Raw genomic sequence first — 6,493 nt, 5'->3', positions numbered from 1 at the left:
GATGGTCAGTGCTGAGGGAGAGCCGCATTGTCAGAGGGTCAGTGCTGAGGGAGAGCCGCACTGTCGGAGGGTCAGTACTGAGGGAGTGCCGCACTTTCGGAAGGTCAGTGCTGAGGGAGAGCCGCAATCTCGGAGGGTCAGTACTGAGGGAGTGCTGCAATGTCAGAGGGTCAGTACTGAGGGAGTGCCGCACTGTCACAGGGTCAGTACTGAGGGAGAGCCGCACTGTCGGAGGGTCAGTACTGAGGGAGAGCCTCAGTGTCCACGAATCAAATTGCCCAGAAAATCCAGCTTACTTTGTGTGTTTTTGACATTTATCCAGGGAATTGTTGTTCCGAAATGTTCCGGGAGGGCATTCCCGGCAAGTAGTGTCGACGAGGTTAGAGCCTGAAAGGTCAGAAAACATTGGTTCATTCATATACTACCTGGAGTGAGTTACAGACTGGAATCTAATCGAGGGGTGCGGGGTGGTTTATATACAGAATAACAGATACCCGGGAGTGAGTTACAGACTGGAATCTAATCGAGGTGTTCAGGGGGTTTATATATAGAATAACAGCTACCCCGGGAGTGAGTTACAGACTGGAATCTAATCGAGGGGTGCGGGGTGGTTTATATACAGAATAACAGATACCCGGGAGTGAGTTACAGACTGGAATCTAATCGAGGGGTTCAGGGTTGTTTATATATAGAATAACAGATACCTGGAGTGAGTTACAGACTGGAATCTAATCGAGGGGTGCGGGGTGGTTTATATATAGAATAACAGATACCCGGGAGTGAGTTACAGACTGGAATCTAATCGAGGGGTTCAGGGGGTTTATATATAGAATAACAGATACCCGGGAGTGAGTTACAGACTGGAATCTTATCGAGGTTTTCGGGGGTGGTTTATATATAGAATAACAGATACCCGGGAGTGAGTTACAGACTGGAATCTTATCGAGGGGTTCGGGGGTGGTTTATATATAGAATAACAGATACCCGGGAGTGAGTTACAGACTGGAATCTAATCGAGGGGTTCAGGGGGTTTATATATAGAATAACAGATACCCGGGAGTGAGTTACAGACTGGAATCTTATCGAGGTTTTCGGGGGTGGTTTATATATAGAATAACAGATACCCGGGAGTGAGTTACAGACTGGAATCTTATCGAGGGGTTCGGGGGTGGTTTATATATAGAATAACAGATACCCGGGAGTGAGTTACAGACTGGAATCTAATCGAGGGCTTCGGGGGGGTTTATATATAGAATAACAGATACCCGGGAGGGAGTTACAGACAGGAATCTAATCGGGGGGTTCGGGGTGGTTTATATATAGTATAACAGATACCCGGGAGTGAGTTACAGACTGGAATCTAATCGAGGGGTTCGGGGTGGTTTATATATAGAATAACAGATACCCGGGAGTGAGTTACAGACTGGAATCTAATCGAGGGGTTCGGGGCGGTTTATATATAGAATAACAGATACCCGGGAGTGAGTTACAGACTGGAATCTAATCGAGGGGTTCGGGGTGGTTTATATACAGAATAACAGATCCTCGGGAGTGAGTTACAGACTGGAATCTAATCGAGGGGTTCGGGGTGGTTTATATTTAGAATAACAGATACCCGGGAGTGAGTTACAGACTGGAATCTAATCGAGGGGTTCGGGTTGGTTTATATATAGAATAACAGATACCCCGGGAGTGAGTTACAGACTGGAATCTAATCAAAGGGTTCGGGGTGGTTTATATATAGAATAACAGATACCTGGGAGGGAGTTACAGACTGGAATCTAATCGGGGTTTCGGGGTGGTTTATATATAGAATAACAGATACCCGGGAGTGAGTTACAGACTGGAATCTAATCGAGGTGTTCGGGGCGGTTTATATATAGAATAACAGATACCCGGGAGTGAGTTACAGACTGGAATCTAATCGAGGGGTTCGGGGCGGTTTATATATAGAATAACAGATACCCGGGAGTGAGTTACAGACTGGAATCTAATCGAGGGGTTCGGGGCGGTTTATATATAGAATAACAGATACCCGGGAGTGAGTTACAGACTGGAATCTAATCGAGGGGTTCGGGGTGGTTTATATACAGAATAACAGATCCTCGGGAGTGAGTTACAGACTGGAATCTAATCGAGGGGTTCGGGGTGGTTTATATTTAGAATAACAGATACCCCGGGAGTGAGTTACAGATTGGAATCTAATCGAGGGGTTCGGGGTGGTTTATATATAGAATAACAGATACCCCGGGAGTGAGATACCCTGGAATCAGAGGGAGGGGTTTCGGGGTGTGCTATGTGCAAAACGTGTCTCACCTTGTTGTGCCTCTTCTTGCCCCGGAGGACATTCTGTGTGCCGCTCACACTCCGAGCAGCGCTGCCCTTCGACGCAGTGATGTCCCTGGGCACACTCACACTCGGTTTTGTGTTGACTCGTGCAGTTCTGCCTCACTACCAGCCCCCTCCCTGCAGCGGAGTAATTCGGAGACCGAGGGATTAGTCCGAGGCCGAGACTCCCCGCTCGCTGCTGCCAACCCTCCCCCCGAAACCAGAAACTCTCAAAGGCGTATAACTTTTCATCTTCCCGCCCACCATCGCCCTGCGTTCCCAGCCGTTCAACAGCAGGAGGCCATTCAGCCCCTCTCGAGCCTGTTACACAGGAACAGCAGGAGGCCATTCAGCCCCTCTCGATCCTGTTCCGCTCAAGACTTGACACACTCCAGACCCCGATCTCGATTCCATTACCCGGCCTCTGTCCCTCACATACCCTTACCCCCTCTAAGGGCAATACATACGGTGATCACAGGAGGGGCAAATTTGACACTCGCGGACATAATTCCAGAACTCGGTGAACTCCCCCTCTCGGCAGACGGCACACAGAGTATCGGACTGTCTGGTACATCGCTGTAATGCATATTGACCTGCGGAGAGAGAACACACAAACCGGCCATCAGTGACAGAAGCGCACCAGCCTGGAGACACTCATCGATAAACAGAGAAAACACAACTCTCACAGAGGGCACACTCTCATATCACTGACTGTACCCACACATCCCCATCAAACACTCTCAGGACAGGTACAGCACGGGGTTAGATACAGAGTAAATCTCCCTCTACACCGTCCCCATCAAACACTCTCAGGACAGGTACAGCACGGGGTTAGATACAGAGTAAATCTCCCTCTACACCGTCCCCATCAAACACTCCCAGGACAGGTACAGCACGGGGTTAGATACAGAGTAAATCTCCCTCTACACTGTCCCCATCTAACACTCCCAGGACAGGTACAGCACGGGGTTAGATACAGAGTAAATCTCCCTCTACACCGTCCCCATCAAACACTCTCAGGACAGGTACAGCACGGGGTTAGATACAGAGTAAATCTCCCTCTACACCGTCCCCATCAAACACTCCCAGGACAGGTACAGCTCGGGGTTAGATACAGAGTAAATCTCCCTCTACACCGTCCCCATCAAACACTCCCAGGACAGGTACAGCACGGGGTTAGATACAGAGTAAAGCTCCCTCTACACCGTCCCCATCAAACACTCCCAGGACAGGTACAGCACGGGGTTAGATACAGAGTAAAGCTACCTCTACACCGTCCTCATCAAACACTCCCAGGACAGGTACAACACGGGGTTAGATACAGAGTAAAGCTACCTCTACACTGTCCCCATCAAACACTCCCAGGACAGGTACAGCTCGGGGTTAGATAAAGAATAAATCTCCCTCTACACTGTCCCCATCAAACACTCCCAGGACAGGTACAGCACGGGGTTAGATACAGAGTAAATCTTCCTCTACACCTTCCCAATCAAACACTCCCTGGACAGGTACAGTACGGGGTTAGATACAGAGTAAATCTCCCTCTACACCGTCCCCATCAAACACTCCCAGGACAGGTACAGCACGGGGTTAGATACAGAGTAAATCTCCCTCTACACTGTCCCCATCAAACACTCCCAGGACAGGTACAGCACAGCGTTAGATACAGAGTAAATATCCCTCTACACCGTCCCCATCAAACACTCCCAGGACAGGTACAGCACGGGGTTAGATACAGAGTAAACCTCCCTCTACACTGTCCCCATCAAACACTCCCAGGACAGGTACAGCTCGGGGTTAGATAAAGAATAAATCTCCCTCTACACTGTCCCCATCAAACACTCCCAGGACAGGTACAGCACGGGGTTAGATACAGAGTAAATCTCCCTCTACACCGTCCCCATCAAACACTCCCAGGACAGGTACAGCACGGGGTTAGAAACAGAGTAAAGCTCCCTCTACACCGTCCCCATCAAACACTCCCAGGACAGGTACAGCACGGGGTTAGATACAGAGTAAATCTCCCTCTACACTGTCCCCATCAAACACTCCCAGGACAGGTACAGCACGGGGTTAGATACAGAGTAAATCTCCCTCTACACCGTCCCCATCAAACACTCCCAGGACAGGTACAGCACGGGGTTAGAAACAGAGTAAAGCTCCCTCTACACTGTCCCCATCAAACACTCCCAGGACAGGTACAGCACGGGGTTAGATACAGAGTAAATCTCCCTCTACACCGTCCCCATCAAACACTCCCAGGACAGGTACAGCACGGGGTTAGAAACAGAGTAAAGCTCCCTCTACACTGTCCCCATCAAACACTCCCAGGACAGGTACAGCACGGGGTTAGATACAGAGTAAATCTCCCTCTACACCGTCCCCATCAAACACTCCCAGGACAGGTACAGCACGGGGTTAGATACAGAGTAAATCTCCCTCTACACCGTCCCCATCAAACACTCCCAGGACAGGTACAGCACGGGGTTAGATACAGAGTAAATCTCTCTCTACACCGTCCCCATCAAACACTCCCAGGACAGGTACAGCACGGGGTTAGATACAGAGTAAATCTCCCTCTACACCGTCCCCATCAAACACTCCCAGGACAGGTACAGCACGGGGTTAGATACAGAGTAAATCTCCCTCTACACTGTCCCCATCAAACACTCCCAGGACAGGTACAGCACGGGGTTAGATACAGAGTAAATCTCCCTCTACACCGTCCACATCAAACACTCCCAGGACAGGTACAGCACGGGATTAGAAACAGAGTAAAGCTCCCTCTACACTGTCCCCATCAAACACTCCCAGGACAGGTACAGCACGGGGTTAGATACAGAGTAAATCTCCCTCTACACTGTCCCCATCAAACACTCCCAGGACAGGTACAGCACGGGGTTAGATACAGAGTAAATCTCCCTCTACACCGTCCACATCAAACACTCCCAGGACAGGTACAGCACGGGGTTAGATACAGAGTAAATCTCCCTCTACACTGTCCCCATCAAACACTCCCAGGACAGGTACAGCACGGGGTTAGATACAGAGTAAATCTCCCTCTACACCGTCCCCATCAAACACTCCCAGGACAGGTACAGCACGGGGTTAGATACAGAGTAAATCTCCCTCTACACTGTCCCCATCAAACACTCCCAGGACAGGTACAGCACGGGGTTAGATACAGAGTAAATCTCCCTCTACACCGTCCACATCAAACGCTCCCAGGACAGGTACAGCGCGCGGTTAGACCCTGGCCTCCCCCGCAGTTGACCCCCCGATGTGGTTCCTACCTGGTGGACACTTTGAGCAGCAGATATGAAGGTGGCCTTCATAGTAATCGTTCTCCTGGTCACACCTCCCTCCCAGTGGAGCGTAGGAGTTGGAACTGGACAACTGCAGTCGAGGGGCGAGGGGTCAGGGAGCAGAAAATGTCAGGGGTCAATAACATTCACCGGTCAAAAGGACAGTAGCGCTGAGAGATTTTCCCCCCTCGTTCAACCCCACCGGCTATTCCGTGTGTGGCCAGGAGGAGGCCCCATTCGGCCCCTCTCGAGCCCTGTTACGCAGGAACAGAAGGAGGCCATTCAGCCCCTCTCGAGCCTTTTACGCAGGAACAGGAGGAGGCCATTCAGCCCCTCTCGAGCCTGTTACACAGGAACAGCAGGAGGCCATTCAGCCCCTCTCCAGCCTGTTAGACAGGAACAGGAGGAGTCCATTCAGCCCCTCTCGACCCTGTTACACAGGAACAGGAGGAGGCCATTCAGCCCCTCTCGAGTCTGTTACACAGGAACAGGAGAGACCATTCAGCCCCTCTCGAGCGTGTTACACAGGAACAGGAGGAGTCCATTCAGCCCCTCTCGAGCCTGTTACGCAGGAACAGGAGGAGGCCATTCAGCCCCTCTCGAGCCTGTTACACAGGAACAGGAGGAGGCCATTCAGCCCCTCTCGACCCTGTTATCAGGAACAGGAGGAGGCCATTCAGCCCCTCTCGAGTCTGTTAAACAGGAACAGGAGGAGTCCATTCAGCCCCTCTCAAGCCCTGTTACACAGGAACAGGAGGAGGCCATTCAGCCCCTCTCGAGTCTGTTAAACAGGAACAGGAGGAGTCCATTCAGCCCCTCTCGACCCTGTTACACAGGAACAGGGGGAGGCCATTCAGCCC

At 51.0% G+C, this 6,493-nt stretch overlaps 1 long non-coding RNA gene across 1 annotated transcript; it reads right to left on the bottom strand.

Annotated features, from left to right (window-relative positions):
- Window positions 1-329: 329 nt before the first annotated feature.
- Window positions 330-5,724, bottom strand: LOC121273140. The gene is made up of 4 exons (XR_005941950.1): window positions 5,622-5,724; window positions 2,796-2,921; window positions 2,317-2,466; window positions 330-387 (listed from the first exon to the last, which is right to left on the bottom strand). It is a non-coding gene; the product is annotated as an uncharacterized LOC121273140 (long non-coding RNA).
- Window positions 5,725-6,493: the final 769 nt, after the last annotated feature.

Source organism: Carcharodon carcharias, chromosome 40 (genome assembly GCF_017639515.1).
Source record: "Carcharodon carcharias isolate sCarCar2 chromosome 40, sCarCar2.pri, whole genome shotgun sequence".
Classification (NCBI taxonomy): Eukaryota; Metazoa; Chordata; class Chondrichthyes; order Lamniformes; family Lamnidae; genus Carcharodon; species Carcharodon carcharias.
The sequence above is the reverse complement of the archived record's forward strand: the minus strand, read 5'-3'. Positions and strand labels throughout refer to the sequence as shown.